This window comes from Lynx canadensis, chromosome D3 (assembly GCF_007474595.2).
Source record: "Lynx canadensis isolate LIC74 chromosome D3, mLynCan4.pri.v2, whole genome shotgun sequence".
Lineage (NCBI taxonomy): Eukaryota > Metazoa > Chordata > Mammalia > Carnivora > Felidae > Lynx > Lynx canadensis.
In genome coordinates this window covers 212969-234274 of record NC_044314.2, presented here as the reverse complement: position 1 = coordinate 234274, position 21306 = coordinate 212969, and the positions used below count along the sequence as shown (strand labels likewise).

The 21306-nt window shown below is 54.4% G+C and overlaps 1 protein-coding gene across 1 annotated transcript in view; it reads right to left on the bottom strand.

The window, feature by feature from the left end:
• Nucleotides 1–21306, bottom strand: part of KCNG2 (potassium voltage-gated channel modifier subfamily G member 2) — a 70235-nt gene that overhangs the window by 28840 nt on the left and 20089 nt on the right. Inside the window, exon 2 of the mRNA XM_030336735.2 lies at nucleotides 15410–15502. The gene's annotated coding sequence lies outside the window, so the exon portion shown is untranslated. The remainder of the gene's footprint in view (nucleotides 1–15409; nucleotides 15503–21306) is intronic.

Sequence of the window (21306 nt, the reverse complement as noted above, 5' to 3'; positions counted from 1 at the left end):
GGGACGACAGTTTCTGCCTGGAATACAAGTCCGGCTTCACCACGAGGGCCAGGATAACCCGGCTTCTATAACACACATGCTGGAAAGCGTACTTGGGCTGCACGTGGCCTTGACCCCTCCCCCTTTCCAGGCTCCCTGCAGTCAGTCACACAGGAAATTTGCGGAACAGGAGGGAGGATTCCTTTTGTGGCTAAATCAAATGTGTGCTCCGAAGTCTCTTAGGCAAATGGATAATCAGTAAGAGGGCCAGAACCTGGAACTCCTGTAAACAGTTTTCTTCCCCCGAATATACACTTAGAAATATAACTGTAGGGCTCCTGGGTGGCTCAGTCGGTTAAGAGTCCGGCTCTGGATTTTGGCTCAGGTGATGACCTCACAGTGGAGAGACCTAGCCCGAGGTGGGTTCCAGCTGGGTGTGGAGCCTCCTTGGGCTTCTCTCTCTCCCGCCGCCCCTCCCCCAATTTGTGCACGTGCTCCCTCTCTCTCTCGTCTTCAAAAAAAGAAAAAAAAGCAATACAATCATAAATCTTGTGTGAGTCTGAAAGTGGTTTAAGTCAACTTCCTGTTGACCTAAGAGGCTGCACAGTCACTTCCAAGCAGCCTGCACACACACCCTGTTCCCAAGGTGCAGCGTGTAATGCGGAGGTCTGAGCACTCTGTTGTCGAGGGTGTGGGCTTGTCAGACGCGCCCATCTCTGGTAAGTGGGTTCGGCCATTAGGACAGCTGAGGGCGTGAACTAACCGGGCCTCGGTTGGGCTACGTCTTCAGGGAAGAGAAAAACTGGGAAACACGCAGCTCCCAGTAGAGGAAGATCGTGAGAGTTCTCTGCCTGGCTCTAGGAGAAAAACGACAGCATGGACCTAAAAGCCCACCTGCTGGGAACGCAAACTGGTGCAGCCGCCCTGGAAAACTGTACGGAGGGTCCTTAAAAAGTTAAAAATAAAGCTACCCTCTGACCCAGCAATTGCACTACTATTTATCCAAGAGATAAAAAAAGGCTCAGTCGAAGGGGCACATGCAGTGCTATCGGCAGTAGCCGAAGTAGGGAAAGAGCCCAAATGTCCATCGACCGACGAATGGGTAAAGGAGGTGTGGTAAATATATATATAATGGAATATCACTCGGAAATCAAAAAGAATGACATCTTGCCATTTGCAACAACGCGGATGGAACGGGAGGGTATTACGCTAAGCAAAATAAGTCAGTCAGAGAAAGACAAATATCGTGTGTTTTCACTCATATGTGGAATTTAAGAAATCGAACAGATGAACCTAGGGGAAGGGAAGGAAAGTAAGATAAAAACAGAGAGGGAGGCAAACCATAGCAGACTCTTAAATACAGAGAACAGACTGAGGGTTGACGGAGGGAGGTGGCAGGGGGATGGGCTAGATGGGTGACGGGCGTTAAGGAGGGCACGTGTTGGGATGAGAGCTGGGGGTTGTGTGTGAGTGCTGAATTACCAACTCCTATTCCTGACACCATTATGTTAACGAACTTGGATGTAAATTAAAAAAAAAAAAAGTCCACCTGCACAATGGTTTTGAGGTTGGAATTTTGGTTTGTGAAACTCAAAGCCAGGAAATGACCCCTCACAGTGGGCAGTCCCAGGAAGTCACCCCCCTGAAGCCTGTGTTAGAGCCACACACTGGTCTAGAGCAGTCGCTCGCAGCCTGCCCCAGGGGGCATGTGGCAAGGCCTGGAGACATTTTTCATTGTTGTGACCGAGTGTGACCGACAACGGTAGGCAGGGACCATGGGTGCCGCTAAGCCCTCCAATGCACAGGACACCACCAGAACCGAGAGCTGGAAACCAGCCCCAGTGTCAACAGAGCCACTGGTCTTAGAGGGACAAACTCTCACCTTCAGTCTCAGGGATTCCCACAGATGAAGCCCCAGCTAAGATGAATTTACAAAACAAAATTATAAAACACCCAGGGCAATAACCCACATGAGCCACACAAAGAAGAAAATTGGGCTCCTGGGAACTTTAGATAACACAATTTTAAAAGATATAGAAAGATGTGAAAGAAGGAATTAAAACACCAGAGAAAAAGGGCATCTTCAAAGAGACCAGGAGGACCTGAACAAGACACCGAGTCTCCCTGGGCCCCACATCCCCTGGCTTCAGGCCCCTTGGCCCCCAAGTCTCCCTGAGCTGCACATTCCCCTGAACCCATGTTCCTCCCCCTCCACAATCTCCCTAGACCCACATCCTCTGGTCCCATGTCCCCTGGCTCCAGTCTCCCTGGGTCCCATGTCTTCCTGGTCAAGTCCCCCTGGGCCCCACGTCCCCCTGGACCCATGTCCCTTAGCCCCCAAATCTCCTTGGGCCACACGTCCCCCTAGCTCCCCGTCCCCCTGGGCCCATGGGCACACTGGGTGAACACCCAGCTGCGGCACCTGTGTCTCTTTGCCTGGGCTTCTCTGGCTACCAGGCCTGCCCTGCCTACCCCGCACAGACCAGGGATACTTGAGACTCAGTGTCCCCAGGGACAGCTCTTGCCAGGACTGAGAAGCCGGGGTGAGAGACCTCCGGAGCCCTCTGGTCCTGGGAGGGGCCTCTCAGGCTGACCTGCTCTGCATTCCCTTCCTGGTCGCTCCTGACTCCCAGACTGGCATTCCTGGGGTTGCTTCCCGAGTAAGCTGCCTGCTTCTGCACCCCTGCCCTACGGTCTGCCCTGGACAAACTGAGCTCCGACATCTGGGAAGTGTGAGGCCAGCTCTGGGTTTGGAGTGCACAGTTGCTGGAACTTTAAAGAAACAGGAACATGCAGGGAAAAGGGTCTAAAAGAGAACGTTATCAGTGGTTTCGTTCAAGCATGCATCTGTGCCTCTAACTAATGATTATTCAGAGCCTCCTCTGTGTCACACTCTTTGATTCAAGAATGGAACCTTCTAGACCCAATGCTAATATCATCCTCAATGGGGAAAAACTGAGAGCTTTCCCCCTAAGGTCAGAAACAAGACAGGGATGTCCACTCTCGCCACTGTTATTCAACACAGTATTGGAAATCTTAGCCTCAGCAGTCAGACAACACAAAGAAATAGAAGACATCCAAATCGGCCAGGAGGAAGTCAAACTTTCACTCTACACAGATGACATGATACTCTATATGGAAAACCCAAAAGATTCCACTGCTAGAACTGATTCATGAGTTCAGCAAAGTGGAAGGATATAAAATCGATGCACAGAAATTGGTTGCATTCCTATACACCAACAATGAAGCAACAGAAAGAGAAATCAAGGAATCGATCCCATTTAAAATTGCATCCAAAACCATAAAATACCTAGGAATAAATCTAACCAAAGAGATGAAAAATCTATACACTGAAAACTATAGAAAGCTTATGAAAGAAATTGAAGAAGACACACACAAAAAAGGAAAAATATTCCATGCTCCTGGAGAGGAAGAACAAATATTGTTAAAATGTCAATACCACCCGAAGGGATCTACATATTCAATGCAATCCCTATCAAAGTAATACCAGCATTCTTCACAGAGCTAGAACAAATAATCCTAAAATTTGTATGGAACCAGAAAAGACCTCGGATAGCCAAAGCAATCTTGACAAAGAAAACCAAAGAAGGAGGCATCACAATCCTGGACTTCAAGCTGTATTACAAAGCTGTAATCATCAAGACGGTATGGTACTGGCACAAGAACAGACACTCAGATCAATGGAACAGAATAGAGAACCCAGAAATGGACCCACAAACGTATGGCCAACGAATCTTTGACAAAGCAGGAAAGAATATCCAATGGAATAAAGACAGTCTGTCTCTTCAGCAAGTGGTGCTGGGAAAGCTGGACAGCAACCTGCAGAAAAATGAGCCTGGACCACTTTCTTACACCAAACACAAATATAACCTCAAAATGGATGAAAGACCAAAACCTAAGACAGGAAGCCATCAAAGTCCTCGAGGAGAAAGCAGCCAAAAACCTCCTTGATCTTGGCTACAGGCAACTTCTTACTCAACACGTCTCCAGAGGCAAGGGAAACAAAAGCAAAAATGAACTATTGGGACCTCATCAAAATAAAAATCTTCTGCACAGCGAAGGAAACAATCAGCAAAACTAAAAGGCAACCGACGGAATGGGAGAAGATATTTGCAAATGACATATCAGATAAAGGGTTAGTATCCAAAATCTATAAAGAACTTATCAAATTCAACACCCAAAAAACAAATAATCCAGTGAAGAAATGGGCAAAAGACATGAATAGACACTCTCCAAAGAAGACATCCATTTGGCCAACTGACACATGAAAAAATGCTCAACGTCACTCATCATCAGGGAAATACAAGTCAAAACCACCATGAGATACCACCTCACACCTGTCCGAATGGCTAACATTAACAACTCAGGAAACCACAGATGTTGGCAAGGATGCAGAGAAAGGGGAACCCTCTTGCATTGTTGGTGGGAATGCAAACTGGTGCAGCCACTCTGGAGAACAGTATGGAGGTTCCTCAGAAAACTAAAAATAGAACTACCCTACGACCCAGCAATTGCACTACTAGGCATTTATCCAAGGGATACAAGAGAGCTGTTTCGAAGGGACACATGCACCCCAATGTTTGTAGCAGCACTATCGACAATAGCCAAAGTATGGAAAGAGCCCAAGTAGCCATCGCTGGATGAATGGATAAAGAAGATGCTATACACACACACACACACACACACACACACACACACACACTGGAATATTACCCGACAATCAAAAAGAATGAAATCTTGCCATTTGCAACTATGTGGATGGAACTAGAGGGTATTATGCTAAGCAAAATTAGTCAGAGAAAGACAAATATCATATGACTTCACTCATATGAGAACTTTAAGATATAAAACAGATGAACAGAAGGGAAGGGAAGCAAAAACGATATAAAAACAGGGTGGGGGACAAAACAGAAGAGACTCTTAAATATGGAAAACAAACAGAGGGTTACTGGAGGGGTGGTGGGAGGGGGGATGGGCTAAATGGGGAGGGGCATTAAGGAATCTACTTCTGAAATCATGGTTACACCCTATGCTAACTAACTTGAATGTAAATTAAAAAAAAAAGAATGGAACCTTCTGCTTTTTGTAGAAAGAAAGGGGATTTAATGCCATTACCTTGGCTGGTTTACTGGGTCTTTTATAGGAGCTGCTGCTGTTTATGATACTGTTTCTGCGAACCTCTCAGTGCCAACTTCTGCCCATTACCTTCCTCCCCCGTGCCACGTAGCCTATCCTCCAAACTGGGGCACTCTTCAGAAGGCAAGGGTGCTGTTAACAATGACAAGGGACAACAGAGTCAACTGAAAGGGATGTTACCCTGCCCCAGGGGAGCAGAAGGGACCCGGGCAAAGCTCTTGGTGCCCTGCGGAGGGTCCCCTGGGAGAGGCTGGTGCATCAGCTGGAGTTCATGCCCTGGCGGTCTGTTTCCCACCCGATCTCGAGACGGCCGGCTTGGTAGCTTGTGCATTGTGCAGAGGGGACGCAGCCCCTAGAGAATCCTGAGCTCGTTTACTGGCGAAAGCAACAGAACCCAGGCCCAGAGGAGAAGCACGGGGTGGAGGAGGGAGAGGAAGCCCGACCAGGGAGGCACTTCTCACCCTCGGGAGCAGGGGGGCGGGCACGGTCCAAGGGCAGCGCCAGCTGCTCGGGGGACCGTCTAAGGGCTTGCGAGGTGGGAAGACTTCCGTGAATACCGTGTCATTTCTGTGCACCGGGACCCCAAGGGGCAGGTTCTGTCGGCTGCGTCTTGTAGGTCGCAAACCGGGTATCACGGAGGCTGAGTAGTGTCCTCACTGTGGAGTGACAGAGCTGGGGCTCTGGTCCTGGTCTGCACTGGCCGCTGGCCACCCCCACACTCACCGTGCCCTGCTGATTCATCAGTAACGGGTCCTGCTAACCTGTCTGCCTTCGCCTTTCTGCCGGATCAACTGACACGTGGTGGTGTTTGCTTAGCCGCCTGCTCTTTCGGCGGTCAGCGGGGGCCCACAGAGCTGCGAACAAGGGCCACGCCGAGCGGGGCCGGGTCTGCAGGCCGAGCTGTGCTGCCTCGTGGCGTCCTCCGGATGGAAGGACGTCCACTTTTTTACCCATGCTTTGTGACTTGGCATCTCTGTGGCGTTTACCGCTGGCAGCGGTTGGCACGCCGCTGGTGGCTGGGCACCGTCCGCGTCCTGACGGCGGCCCGGACGGCAGTGAAGCCGGGCCGCGTGCCCCGCTCTGCCTCCTCAGGGTGGGACCCTCGGGGTGCGTTGGCTCCTAAACGCCTCCTGAACCCCTTCTGGTGCCGGAAGTCCTGTTCACCCCCAAGTCTCCCACTGGTATTCTTTGACTCCTCCTCAAAATTTGAGAAGACTATAGTTTTGAGACTCGACAGCATTTTCCGGACGTTTTATGTGTGTTGTGGAACGTGTAAGAAGGCCTTTGCTTCCTCGCTTTAAAATCCAAGCATACTTAGGAAAGCTCACAGAAAACAAACAGGAAAGAGCTCCCAGCTAGCCTGCTGGGGGCCATGGGACGATGGGGGCCGTGCTCCAAGACGATCCCAAGAACTCGGGAGCTGGTGTGGACGCTCAGTGGCCGCACTCAGGAGGTGCCTGGACTGGGGCGCTTCACCACACAGTGCCTGACGCCTGAAGCCGTGTTCTGTGGTTGTGACACGGGGCCCCCAGCCCACGTCTGTAACGCACACACGCTCCCAAGGCCGGCTGCAGAAGCGGACGTCGAAGCTGGCCTTGCAGCTCACGCACTCGCGTCCAGCTCAGATTCAGGGGAATGAGGTCTGTGCTCCTGCCCTTACGGCATTTTATAGGCCTAGACCCGCAAGGCCGCGCACTGGATGAAGAGGGCCCAGACCCCCGTGCGCCAGGAGGCTCACGGCGAGGACAGGCCAGCTTCCCCTTGAGTGGCGTCAGCCCGCGGGAAGGAGGCCGCGTCGGCGCCCAGCAGGCAGCGCACCCCGACCTCCTCGCCGGCCCGCACAGCGCTGGCGGCAGCCTCCGAGCCGTCCTGTGGTCCCAGCCGCGCCAGCTTCCGCAAGAATCCGTCCAGCCTGGTCACGGCGGCGGGCCGCTGACACCACGGGCCTGACCCCGGGGGGATTTCCTGACTGGTGTGGACGAGCGGCGCAGGCCAGCCACCGCACGGCTCTGAGCCACCACCCCCTCCTGCCAGGACTGCTGGTAGCCGCCCCGACGGGTTTCCTTGCCAGCCCCCCGCCCTTTGCTGCCTGTGCCCAGCACCACAGCCGCGGGGGCTCCCGAAGCCCGCCCGCCCACCATCCCTCCGACCGACCTCCACGCTCCGGGTCTGTTCCCGCGGACAAGGCTGCTCTCCACACGGTGCTGGCGGGGTCGGTGCCGTGCCCTCCCCCTCGCCTCCCGGCACGCTCCAGCTAGGGGTCCCTGTGCTGGCTGTCCCCCTGCCCCGAGCACCTGCCCAGATGCCGCAGCCACAGCTTTGTTCACACTGTACCTCTTGTTGGGGCCTCCCTCGCTCAGTTTACACCACCACCCACACCCACGTCCTTCCCCAGCTGCGCACCTGCCGAGTACTTTCCTGTCTCCATAGCACTTTTCTCCTCCTGAAGGAGCAGGTAATTCGTTGTTTCACCAATCGCTTATTTTTTTTTTACTCCTGCGAGAATCTGAGCCCTGTGAGGGAATGGCTGTCATTCTCCTGTTTTGCCCAGGACATATCACACACCCCAACACCGTCCCTGGAGCATAGCGGGTAGTCAGGAAATATTTGCTGAAGGGACAAGCCAGTGGATGAATGAGCCTCAGACTTGCCCCAGATGTTCCTAGCACATACGGCCCCGACACGTCACCTGCCCCTTGAACGGTGGCAAGAGTGGGTGCGAGTGTGGCTGTCCAGTCCACGGACACAGGAGGCTTCTGTTGAACCGCTTTGAACCGACGCAGGGTTGCCCACGAACGGAGCCCACGTAACTTCCCTGGAAGAAGCCACAAGGGTTGTACTAGGGCAGGAGCCGGGGTCCTCACCTGTGGCACAGAAGGAACACCGAGCGGGGTCAGGGGTCAGGGGTTGACCTGTGGCTCTGCTGCGATCGGCTGGGGCCCCACCGAGGAGCTCTGGTCTCCTCACCAGTGAGACGAACACCCGGCTCTGACGGGCCACAGCCCACCCTGGCTGGGGGAGCCCTGAGGGGCGTGAAGTGTGTGGCCGTCACCGGTGTGGGGAGACCCAAGGTGGCCAGGGCACAGGCAGGGACGCCAGCAGCCTGCAAACAGGGCTCCACATTCTCCTCCCGTGACGCTGCTGGGTAGTGCCACATTATCCGGGAACACGTCCTCTCCATTAACTAACGTCTGAACCTCTTGGGTGATTCAACACGTCCTGATTCAACACGCGGGCTCCCGGACATGATTTAATATCGCAGAAATAGAGCGAGGACTAAGTTAATACGAGATGTTCCTCAGGGAATGAAGCGTTCAGACCAGCGTCTCTCTGAGCGGTAGGAGATTCGTGGCGCCTTACTGGAAGTACCAATTGTGGCCTCATCCCCGTGAGAAGGGAGAAAGCTTACTCCTTACGTGATGTCACCGAGGGAGTGGACAGTCGATTTGGTGGCAACCACGGCAACTTGTAATGCCCTCCGTTCCAGCCACCACGGGACAGGTGGAGCCCACGCTCAGGGCATGACGGTGGCCAGGCGGCTGGGCCGACACCAAGCTCCTGCCCTCAAGAGCCGTGCAGTCTCAGGAAGTCACTTGGTTTTGCTAGAGCCACAGATCCCACGTGAATAAGCCGGAAGAAATAATAGTACGACAGCACCCACCTTGTGAGGAAGGCAAAGGCCACGTGAGCGTTTAGGACAGTCTTGGCACGGGAGTCCTCCGCACATGTTAACGCGTACGTGTGCCTACGCGTTGTTGAAAGTGTATTGCAAAGGGCCTCTTGGCCAAGAGCAGCGTGGTGTCTGTCCTTATCAGCTTCGTGCCGTAGCTGTCCTCTCTGGGGACGGCACCTCAGATCGGCTTTTGAGTAGGACACAGAGCAGGAGCCCACTCCGTCCAGTGATGCTCCTTCCGTGGTGGATGCCGAGCTCTGGGGTCTCTCGGGACAGGCTCCCGCTCTCCCGGGAACCTCGCCATGGGGCCCAGGTGCCCCATGTGAGGAAGCCTGGGTGACACAGGGAGGCCACACGCAGGCTTTCCGGTCACCCGCTGAGGCCCCGGGCGTCGTGGATGCCGTGCCGCAGAGACGTGAGCGTGTGCTGGCGTCATCTGTTCCACAGAAGGGGTGACCACACTCTGGCGAGGGAGGGCTTGGGGCGCCCCGGGCCCGTCACTGCCCCTGGGCCTCCACACCTGCACGAGGCCCCTGTCCCTGACCGAGCCCAGGCTCAGGCGGTAGACGGCCAGGGAGGGACACGTATCTCAGAGCCAAGAGGGGGCTCCTGTCCACTCACAGGTCGGCCCTAGGAGGGCACGCTTGTGTCCGTGTTGCTGCTGTGTCTCGAATGCCCAGAACACCACCTGCACTTAGTAGGTGCTTGGAAAAAAAGTCTGAATTTGAATCAAGGCTAAGGGTGGACCAGAGTCGAGTAAGTACTTCCCAGGGCGTCCCTGGCGTTTCCCACATGCGTATGTGTGTGAACAGAAGGGTGTGGTCACCCCAGGGTCACCGAGGCTTTTTGGGAGATGTAACAAATAAACAGCAGGTGCCGGGACATCATGACATTTGCAGTTGTGACCCGGAATGGCTCAGCCCCGAAAGAGCTCCTGTGGGGGCCTCGCGGTCACAAGGGATGCCTTCCCCCAGGGGGCGCCCGGCAGGCGTGCCTGTCCTACGGGTTAACACGCTTCAGAGGGCGGCCCCCGGGAAACAAGTCATCGGTCCTGCAGCAAAGACAGACCACGGGGCCCCCTGCGTGGTCCCAGGGCCACGGGGTGCCATCTGCTCACATTGTGGGTCATCACAACTGGCACCAGAGGTGGAGGTCAGGGCTCCACGGGGCACAGGACGTCCACGGCAAAGAGCTATTCACCCAAATGTCAGCGGTGCCCAGGGGAGACCCCGTTCAAACTAGCCCGTCTGACTCACGGAAGCAGCCGTGCAAGGAGAGATGGTACAGCCCGGCTGAGCCTGGGGGCGTCCCGACGGGGGCGTCCCGGCGAGGAGGAAGCTCAGAGTGGTTTGGCCTCAGCTTACAAGCCATTACTTTAGGATCTAAAAATGTTTTCACACTACAGATGTTGCAAGATAATTAATGCAGCAATTAAAGCCTTTGGTTGTTGCTCCTGCCTCACTTTTGGTTCCGGTGTCTTCACGGAGCCGACTCCCTCTCTGCTCCTCACCGGCCACCGCGGCCTGCGCTGTCTGTCCTCGGGGCAGGGGCGCCCGGCCTTCCCAGGCCCCCTCGGCCCTCCCGGCGTGTCTGGTCCTCTCCCGGGCACACACGCCGCCTCTCAGTCCAAACACTTAACCTCTGAGATGACCCCGTTCACAAGAGCAGACGCATGAACCAGGCCCTGTGACAGCAGGGACACATGATGCCCTTCGGCCGGCCGGCTCCCGTGGGACGGTGGCTGAGACCGCCGAAGCCCAAGCACCCTCCCCTCGTGACACGACAGCTCGCAGGCTAGTACTGGGCCAGGAGCCGCTCTGTCTTTAATTCTTACTGTCCCGCCAAGTAAAGGTAAAGATGAGTTAAGGTAAAGATCACCTATCAGTTAAAAACAAAGAGCCAACTGTAAATAAGTAATTAAAACATTTTGTTTAATGTTGACTGATTTTTGAGAGACAGAGAGCAACAGAACACGAGCGGGGCAGGGGCAGAGAGAGAGGGGGAGGCCCAGAATCCGAAGCAGGCTCCAGGCTCTGACCCATCAGCACAGAGCCCGATGCGGGACTCGAACCCAAGAACCGCGAGATCATGACCTGAGCCGAAGTTGGACGCTTGACCGATTGAGCCGCTCAGGTGCCCCAAATAACTAATTTCAAATAAAACATGATTCTTCGGAGATTTTCATAGTCTTAAAAATTAGTACTCTTAGGATCATTCCTATAATGCCTTTCTGATTTTCAAACCCACATGTGTTCAGTTATTTTGTTTTGAAATGGATTATTTTCTATATGTCAAAGCGACACAACTTAGAAAAGTCTCTAAAGTGTATCTGAACAGACCTGAAGATGTGCTAATTAAATGTATTTGTAGCCGTGTCATCGACGGAAAAATAGACGATTATTTTTCAGTCACGATGTATTAGAACTACATACCATCTCCAAATCTGTAAGACACGTGGAAATCTGGCAACTAATTACCCGCACAGCACAGCTGCAAACAACTGCCTCGAAGGTTTTTTAAAATTAAACTTTTAAGATCGCAGCGGCCCCGTGATGCCAGGCAGTGGCATCGTGCAAACTTGCAGGCCCGTCTCACGGCCAGGGTGTCATGTGGGCACTGACCCGGTCAGAACCCCAACCAGCAGGAGGCCCCTGATGCCCCCTCCCTCCCGCCCCTCCCTTACCCTGGACTCGGTTCGCCTGCCCCTCCCCTCCCCTGGCCTCAGCTCCCCCTCCCCTCCCCTCCCCTGGCCTCTGCTCACCCGCCCCTCCCTGTCCTCCAGTCAAACCCCGGAGTGGCGTCTTGATGGGCCGTTAGGAAGCCGTCCGGCACTGGCTCCCTTTGCTCGGCATCGGTCTCTGGAGGGTCATCCATGTTCCTCCTCCTCCTGGTGACGGCTCGTGGCACGGAGGGGCCACAGTCTGTTAACCACCCACAAGTTGTGGCTTTCTTCCTCGTTCTTCTCTTTTTTAAATGTTTCTTTATTTGTTTTGAGAGACAGACAAAGAATCCCAAGCAGGCTCCTCGATATCAGCCCAGAGCCAGACGTGGGGCTCCAGCCCACGAACCGTGAGACCATGACCTGAGCCACCAGCCGAGCCACCCAGGCACCCCTGATTTGGGGGGGTTTTAAGTCATTACTTCTGCAGGAACTTTCAGCCCCACCAATCTTCTCCCCTTCCGGGACTCCGACAGCATGAGTGTCGGATCTGGTTATGGTACCGCAGTCTCTGAGCCTCTGTCCGTTTTATTTTCGGTCCGTGTCTTCGCTGCTTTTCAGGTTGGGCGAATGCGGTCGTTCTGCTCTGCGTCCACGACTCCTCTGTCCTTCCTGTTGGAGGCCGAATCCACCCACCGAGCTTCTCATGTCACGTATCGTGTTTTTCTGTTCTAGAGTTTCCATTGCCTTCTTTTTTATGTCTTCTCTTCCTTCACCGAGACTTTCTATGTCTTTGCTGAGACTCTCTTTCCGTGTCTGCTTCAGGCATGTTTGTAACCACTTGTTGAAGCGTTTTTACAGCAGCTGCTCAAATAATTCTGTCGTCTCGATGTTGGTGTCTGCTGGTTGTCCCTCATTTGGTTTGCAATCTTCCCGGTTCCTGGTGTGATGACTGATTTTCCAGTGAAACCTGGAAACGTTGGGTTTTATGTTACGGGCTCTGGATCTTATTATAACCTCCTGCTGTAGCCGTTCGGGAGAGTAGAGTGAACACTCCCCACGTAGCCCGTAAGATCACACAGATAAATGCTAACAACGCACTTAGCCATCGGGGACCAGTCCTTCCCACCTGAGCCGTGTTCGCCAGAAGCGCCGATTCCTGAGGGGAGGCAGGCAGAGTCCGGGGTGGGATCTCGTGCTTTGCGTCCGGAAGCAGAGAGGCACTCCGGTGTGGACGGGCACACGGAAGGGACCTACCCTACCGCAGATGCCAAGAGTCTAGACACGGAACGACTCAGCTTCTTGTAAAACATTAGCAAATAGAGGCCGCGAGTCTGTAGTGACGCGGGAATAAAAGAGAAACAGAGAGGAGGGAAAAAAACCTTCGCCGCCATCGGAGGGCGGGCGTCTGCACTGCGCTGGCTACCCAGCCTCCGAGAGGGGGACGTGGCTTTACCATGAGTACGTTTGGGCTCACCCCTTAATCCGGCAGCACAACTCAGCACGGCCATCCTGGCACTATGTGCCTCGAACGTGACGCAACGTGCAGAGTGACTGGCACCACGGGCAGCCGTCTGGCTCTGCCCTGAGTACACGCTCCGATCAGACACGTAGACCCACACCCCAGGGTCCAGAGAATACGGGGCGATAGAGAAGCACCACACAGAGACGAGAGCAAAGGCCTTCCTGCAGAATGACTCCTGCATTCTTCACAGAGTCAGGGACGTGGGGGATCAGCCAGTGGGAGGAATGTTCTAGAATCAGGATGGCCTGATTCTCTTTGATGGAGTCAAAGTGATTGAGACATACCAAGCGATGAAGTTTATAAGCCAGATCGATTTCATCCAAAAAATCTATAAAAGACAGTGTTCGGACAATTGGGGAAATCTTCAGTGTTACGTGGTATTGTGGTTATGGAAAAGAGTGACCTTATTTTTTAGGAAGTTCATACTTAATTATTCAGGGATAAATGTCTTGATTTCTGTAAGCTAGTTCCAGAATGGTTCATTATTTCATTTTATGTGAACGCACACACGTTTCGTGTATGTACACACACATACATAGGTTTCCACCACACAACTCTTTCTGCTTTGTGTACGTTTGAATCTCGGTGAAAAAAAACCTGGGAAAAAACAGCCAAAAGCAAACCAAAACAAAACACAAACTGCAAACCGGCCGAACGTAATTCTCGTGATGTGACTTTCTGGGTTGGGCATCCATACCCTTGACCGTCTGCTGTGGGTCGCGAGGGTTTTCCTTTCTCTCTCGATCCCGCTCAGTCTGATGGATCCAGCCGCCACCTGCAGCCTTTGGATGGAGCCCGGGTCCCGGACACAGTGTGGCGCCAGGCCAAGGACCCAGCTGGGGCGCGCGCTCGTCTGCTGTGTCGTGTGTCCGCTCCCGGGAACCCGTCGACGCCCAACACTGGTCTTTGACCAGACAGGACAGGTTAATCTCGTGAAAAGACACTCACACTGATCTGTCCCTTTCATTCGTGCAGCACACGTTGACCTGCGCAGCCTCTGTCCATCCGTGGGTCTCGGTGAAAGTGCACTTCTGAAACTGTTGTAGCCAGGTTTGGGTTTCGTTCTCTCAGGTCCTGCTTTCTCGCTCCCCAAACGCCACGCGGACGCGGGCGTTAAATTAGAATCAGACGTGACACCGTCCGCCACAGGACCGGTCACATCAAGGCGCAGCAAGAGACTCAGGCGAGACGTCAAGAGACCTGAGCTAGGCCCGGGGCCTGAGGCCCGCAGAGACACCACGGCAAAGGAAAGTCACAGGGTATCCCTCTCTGCCAAATTCTAAGGGACACGAAGCTTCTACCTTCCCTGAGGAGGGGGGAGTCCGGGCTCGCAGCAGGGGGGGCCCAAGTCTATATTCCGGCTCATGACGACCTGCCTCCCACGGGGCCGTGGGGAAGGGATGTCCCCTTGAGACCACGCTGAAACGACACGTCCAAATGCTGGAGGTTCCCTGCCGGCCGGGCACTGTGCCCAGCAGGACTCTCGCCGCCCAGGCGGGGAAGCCGGGGGATGAGTCAGAGGACAGGGCTGGGAGACGCGTCCTGGCTGCGACGGCTGTGTATCTGGGGCCCGTCACCCGGATCCCTCAGGGTCTCAGAGTCCAGGTGGTAAACCCAGGGTCGAATGAAACTCTCTACCTCTCCTCCAGATTTAAGGTCTGTCAACGCCAGGTAAGAGTGGACGGCAAGGGAGCCGTGGTGTTTTGGAAAATAGCAGACTGGGGAGGAGGAAAGTAGCAGCAGAGACTGAAGAGGGGAGGGGCTCAAGCCTGTGAGGAGAGCCTGGGGGGCAGGCAGTGCAGGTGGGGGGGGGTGTAGGTGAGGGACCCCCTGGGGGGGCAGGTGCAGGACCCTAGGGGGGCAGGTGGGGGAGGGGGTGTAGGTGAGGGACCCCCGGGGGACAGGTGAGGCAGGTTGGCATGGAGCTGGTTGTGAGCTATGACATCATCCCCCCTCCGGGTGGTGAGCACCCCAAATCCCCTTCAAGCCTTCAGTCTGGGATCTTGGGAGCGGCTGGAAGAATAAACAGTCCTGTGGGGGATGGGGGAGGCTGGAGCCTTGGGGACTCACAGGACAAAGGATGGGGCTGGGGGACAGCGGACACAGGCTCCCCGGGGGACCCCAGTCCATCCCGCTCTGCAGTTAAAACTCAAGCTGGCACCCTCGACCGCCTCCTGCCGGCCTTCCCGAGTAGCCCTGGGCTCCGGGGAGCCATCCTGAGGGGACAGGTGTGCAAAGTGGCCTAGCTCAGGACACAGGTCATGGGCTGGCTCCTTCCTAACCCTAACCTAACCTCTGAGGAAATCAGTGCGTTTGCGGCATCGTATGGTAAGGTTCTTTAAGTGAGATGGTTTCACCGAAAAGATCAGCCTCCCAGTTTTCTCGGGAGTGGGACGCTGGGGACAGGCACGCTTACCTCCTGTCGGCTTCCCCGTGCGGGGGCTCATCCCAGGCGGCCCTTTGCAAACGCTGCCATCTCATCAGACCCCTGCCAGTGCTTCTCAGGTCCCTGAAACGACACGTCAAATCCCCCTTTAGGGCACGGCCTCTTGACCGTGGTTGGGTCACGAACTTGTCAGAGAATGTGACGACCACAACCCATCTCCTCGGATATAATCTACATCAGCACACACATAATCGTGGCTCGGCCTGGGCCCCCCCGGCCCTGTGCGTTCCACCCAAGGTCATATGGACCGGCGTGCGGTTGGGACAGAGAAGCCGGGTCCCGGCTCCTCACCTCTCTCTCTGCACCTGGTGGCTTCTGACCTCCTCCCGGACGTCTGGGCACCGCCAGTGCTCGCCACATCCCACGCGCCCAGAGCGTCTCCTTCCCTCCCCCCGAGAACCAGCCGCCCCTGCATCGATGAAGCTGCTGGAACACAAGTCGCTGTAACCGGGGCGCCTGCTCCCCCTGCCTCGGTGTCCCCGGTCCAGCCGACCCCAGGTGTGCCCCACGTCCCCTCCGGGTCAGCCATACCGCGGGGCCCCACGAGACCCGTGAGGGGCAGCCTGGGCCCCCCACCCGCGGTCCCATCAGTCTGCAAAGACAGACACACACGCCCTCATATGTGCCTAACACACCCCTCTCTGCCCGGTGCCTATTTTTGAGACGACGAGCTGCTCCAGTCCAATTGTAACTGCTAAATCTGTTTCGGTGTATAGGTAAGAGGATTATAATTAGCACACTTGTATGCAGATGTACTGTCAACTTCATTTTTCCTCTGAAGCAGCTATTTATGGAAGTATTTTTGCTCGTGGAGTCCAGAGAAGAGAGACTTCCCTCCGCCCACCACGCTCCAAGCGAGCGCCGTGAGCAGCGGGCAGCGGACGGGTGGGCAGGGGAGTCGCCCATCTGCTCGCCGGTGCTTTCCGGGCCCGCAGCTTGCAGGAAACGCAGTCCTGGAGGGAGTGGCTGACACTCCTTCTAGCATTTCCCAAGTCCGCCCTGAGCACCTCTCACCCGCGGTGAGAATCTGTGCAGCCCCTCATCCGGGCAGGGGCTGGACCCTTGGCCCGTCCAGGGCTCGGCCCTCAGGGCGCTTCTGCCCGTCGGTTTCTAGCCTGGCGGTGGTGCTACACACGACCCACGTGAAAACCCAGCTCCTCGAAGGCCGCGGAGACGTGTGAGAGCTGCTACCCTCGGCCACTGAGTCCCCTGCCCTGTCCCGGCCCGAGCCCCTGCTCCATCCGGACGCCACGGCCCCGGTGCGGCCTGGCCCTGGCTTGCGGGACAGAGCCACCGAAATAGCAGCGGAAATAACAGGAGCTCGGTTTGAACTTCCCATGGGTTCCGGTAGTTTCCCTGTTCCCGCCCTCTGCCCACCGGCACCCCCGGCACCGGACAGGCCGGGGTGGGGGCTGCAATCCGAGGGCACAGGGTCTGTTTCGGACAAGCCGCCAGGCTCCACTCTGGCTGCACGACCCCGGGGAGTCTCTGCCGAGCCCTCAGTGAGGGGTCCCCGGGCTGGTCCTCAGGCCTCTGTCGCGTCCCCATAAAGGACCAGCGGAGACCAAAGCTGGCCCCCCTCCCCACCCCAGTGACGGCAGACACAAACGGCAAATCTCGCTGACCCCAACAGGAAGGGAGCAAATTTCCCAGATGATTTAATTTTACTTTTCAATCACGACAACTCTTAACTGGTAATTTCTTTCTCAAATCAATTTTATAAAACAAGCGATTAATCACTGCTCTGCCCCTGAAACAGAACGTAGCGCACATAATTCAACTTCCCGTGAGAAGCCGTGTGCACAGTTGTGAAGTTGCCTCGCCGTGGTGCCAACGGCACGTGTGCGGGTGAGGAGGGGGGGGCACTGATGGCCCGATTTCTGAGTGGCCGTCATTTCCCCACAGAGGGGACAGCACGCCTCCACGGGGTCTGGTGCTGCCCACTTTTGCAAAAATAAGTCTTCACGTAAAGTCGGAAGCAGCAACCTTCACGTGGAGAACTCACCATCCAGGGTTCCCTCAGCCAGTTTGACGAGAACTCTGTCGCACTTGCCCCGACTTTCGTGCGCCGACACCGCGGGCCCCCCCTCGCTGCCAGGCTGGGGCAGATGCGGACCCAGGGGGCACGTCCCACAACCTGAGCCCACAGACCCACAACGTCCCCTTCAGGGAGCTTCCTTTCCGCGTCGCTTTCAAGACAATCTTTTCAAGCCTGGGCAACGATAGGGGGACAGTCGCGTCTTACAGGTTTGTGTGTGATGAGAGGGAAACCCCATGAAATGGTGATGTGATACGTCTACCTTTGTGAGACATCTGTATTGGCACGGAACACCCCGGTATTTGCTCTGGAAGCTGTGTGAGCCGGCAGCAGGGATGGTCAGAGCCTCCCCGTCGCTGGGCTCCCGTGATTCAAGCACTGAAACTACTTTCACGGTGGGCAGTTCTCCAACCGACAGCACGGAAGGGGCATTTCGTATAACCACATGCTGGCTTATTCTTGAAAACTGAGAGTGAACAGTAGTCTGTAACATGTTGCTTTGCAAATAATCATGCTTAAGATTCTAGGATGGCAGGGGCGCCTGGGGGGCTCAGTCGGTTAAGCGTCTGACTTCAGCTCAGGTCATGATCTCGCGGTCTGTGAGTTCAAGCCCCGCGTCGGGCTCTGCGCTGACAGCTCGGAGCCTGGAGCCTGCTTCCGATTCTGTGTCTGCCTCTCTCTGCCCCTCTCCCGCTCATGCTCTGTCTCTCTCACTCTCAAAAATGAATAAATGTTGGGCGCCTGGGTGGCGCAGTCGGTTAAGCGTCCGACTTCAGCCAGGTCACGATCTCGCGGTCTGTGAGTTCGAGCCCCGCGTCAGGCTCTGGGCTGATGGCTCAGAGCCTGGAGCCTGCTTCCGATTCTGTGTCTCCCTCTCTCTTTGCCCCTCCCCCGTTCATGCTCTGTCTCTCTCTGTCCCAAAAATAAATAAAAACGTGGAAAAAAAATTTAAAAAAAAAATGAATAAATGTTAAAAAAAAATTAAAAAAAAAGATTCTAGGATGGCAGTCTTTTCTGGTCACTTAAACTTCTCCCCCGCCCCCTGCTTTTTTTTTTTTTTTTTTTAATTTTTTTTTTTTAATTTTTTTTTTTTCAACGTTTATTTATTTTTTGGGACAGAGAGAGACAGAGCATGAACGGGGGAGGGGCAGAGAGAGAGGGAGACACAGAATCGGAAACAGGCTCCAGGCTCCGAGCCATCAGCCCAGAGCCTGACGCGGGGCTCGAACCCACGGACCGCGAGATCGTGACCTGGCTGAAGTCGGACGCTTAACCGACTGCGCCACCCAGGCGCCCCCCCCCCCCTGCCTTTTTTAACCACATGACTATATTCAAAAAAATTTAACTTTTGAAATAGAATATAAAAAATCATGAGACACTTTGAAGTCTTCTATGCAAATAAGTCTGGAAACCTAGAGGAAATACAGACCGTCAAAACTGATCCCATGAGGGAGATGTAAACATGCCAATCACCACTGAGGAAACAGAGAAAGTTATGAAGGAGTTACCTAGCCTACGAAAAGTACCAAACCCAGATGAGTTCACTGGGAATTCTACCAAACCTCATAAAAGACCTGACAGTCCTGATGCTCTAGGAATTATTCCAGAGCATGGAAAACAAAGAAAACTTCTGAATCCCTTTTACAAAGCAGGTAAACACTGATACTTAAGCCAAACATGATTAGTGCAAAGAAAGAAAACGATAGTCCAGTATCTCTCATGAATATCAATGCAAAAAATCTAAGCAAATATTATAAACAGAAAAAAAACCCCAATGTGTCTTTAAAAAAAATACTAGAGGGGCGCCTGGGTGGCTCAGTCGGTTAAGCCTTGATCTCTTAATCTTGGCTCAGGTCATGATCTCATGGTTCGTGAGTTTGAGCCCCGAGTCGGGCTCCGTGTTGACAGCACGGAGCCTGCTTGGGATTCTCTCTCTCCCTCTCTCCCTGCCCCTCCCCACTCTTGCGCGCACGTGTTCCCTCTCTCTGAAAATATATAAATGAACTTAAAAAAAATACTAGGAAAAGTGGAATTTATTCCAGGAATGCAGGACAGGTTCAATAGCATCATACACCATAAAAATACATCTAAGGGGTAAAGAATCATCTGATTATCTCCATAGACACCAAGAAAGCCTCTTAACAATGTCCAGAAGCTGAGGAATATTTCATTAACACATACACTACCACGTGAAAAGCCAGTCTCTGGTTCAGTACGAGAGGTGTTCCCAGAAAAAGCAAGGGAAGGACACCCGCTGTCTCTGAAATCACTCACCACCCTCCTTGAGGCGCGAACTAAAGAAATCGCACAGCAACATGAATTAGAGGAGGGGGTAAGCGAAGGAGGGAAAGCCGTGTCCGCTTGGAGACGACAGCACGCTCGGAAAATCGCAGGGAACCAATGGTAAAACTTTAATGACGGAACAAAAGAACTGAGTGAGGTGGCAGGCCACAAAGCCAACAGTTTTCTTCACACACACAAGAAACAGAGGACGTGACGATCGAGAAGTCCATTTACGACAGCAACAGAAGAAAACCAAATACGTGGGAAAATGTTTCCCAAGGAATGTGTACAGCTTTTACAAGGAGCAATTGAAACACACTCCGGAAACACAAAAGGAGAGCGGAACACAGGGAGGGCATCCCTTGTTCTTGGACAGGACAACCCAGCATTTTACACAAAGAAGTTTTCTCCTAAGGTCGGTTTATACGTTCAATTCAATCCCAGTAAAAGGGCAAGCCTTTTATGGAGTCAGTCACATAACGCTATGATTCAGATACGCACGCGTCGTCAGGAACACTCTGAAGAAGTTAGGAGAAAAGCCAACATATAAAGAACTCTTACAACTGAGGGACAAAGAACCACAAACCCCATGGAGAAACGAGGGAAAAAACACAAAAAGGCAATCCACAAAAAAGACAAAAATGGCTCTCAGACGTGTGAACAAACGTTGACGCACACTCATCGTCAGAGAAACAACAGTGAGACGTCATTTCTCGTCCGGGAGGCTTGAACGAGTTACAAAGCCAACCGCAAGGCACCGTGAGGCCGCCTTGCAGGTGCAGCCCCCGGAGCGGGTCTGCAGAGAACCTCAGAGCGCGCAGCACGGGTCCCCCGCAGCAGACACCGGAAACGCCCGTGCGGGGGAGGGACCGCACACACCTGGGGGTCCACACGTGGGGTGTTGCCGGGCGCAAAGGTCCCTAGACCTGGTGTGCGCTCCGGGGCAGGCCGTGAGGCAAAACGCAAGGGGCAGAGGAAAACGCAGAGTGCGACACGCTTTGGGTGACACAGAGGTACGTGACAATACACACGTGTCTGACTACAGGAAGAAATTCGGGAGGGTGACCCCCTCCGAGCACCCTCTGCACGGCTATGACCCTTAGAAACACGGTGGTCTCCACAGCCCCTCAGATGCCATGAAATAAATGAGACTTCAGCTCACGTGCCACATAAAGCACGACGTCACTGCGGCTGAGGAGGCGGGACCCGACCCGAGGAGCCGTGGGGACAATCCAGGGCAGTAAGAGCTGTGCACAGAGGGCCGGCTCAGGCCCGCACCTTCTCACGGGCTGACAACGGCCCTCTTCTCAGCCAAGGGGCAGGGGACAGGCTGAGAAGGCCACTCCGAGTGTGCTGTGGGGGCCTGGGCAGGGGCCTGGGACAGACGTCAGCAGGACGTGGGCACAGCCGAGGGAGGCTTCCAGCCCGGTCAGTGCGCAGGACCAGCGTCCACGGCCTGGTTGGGTCACTGTGTTCTCGTCAGGTGAGATGTGACATTAAGGAGACGGGTGAGAAGGCCCTGTACTAATTTTGCAGCTTTTCTGTA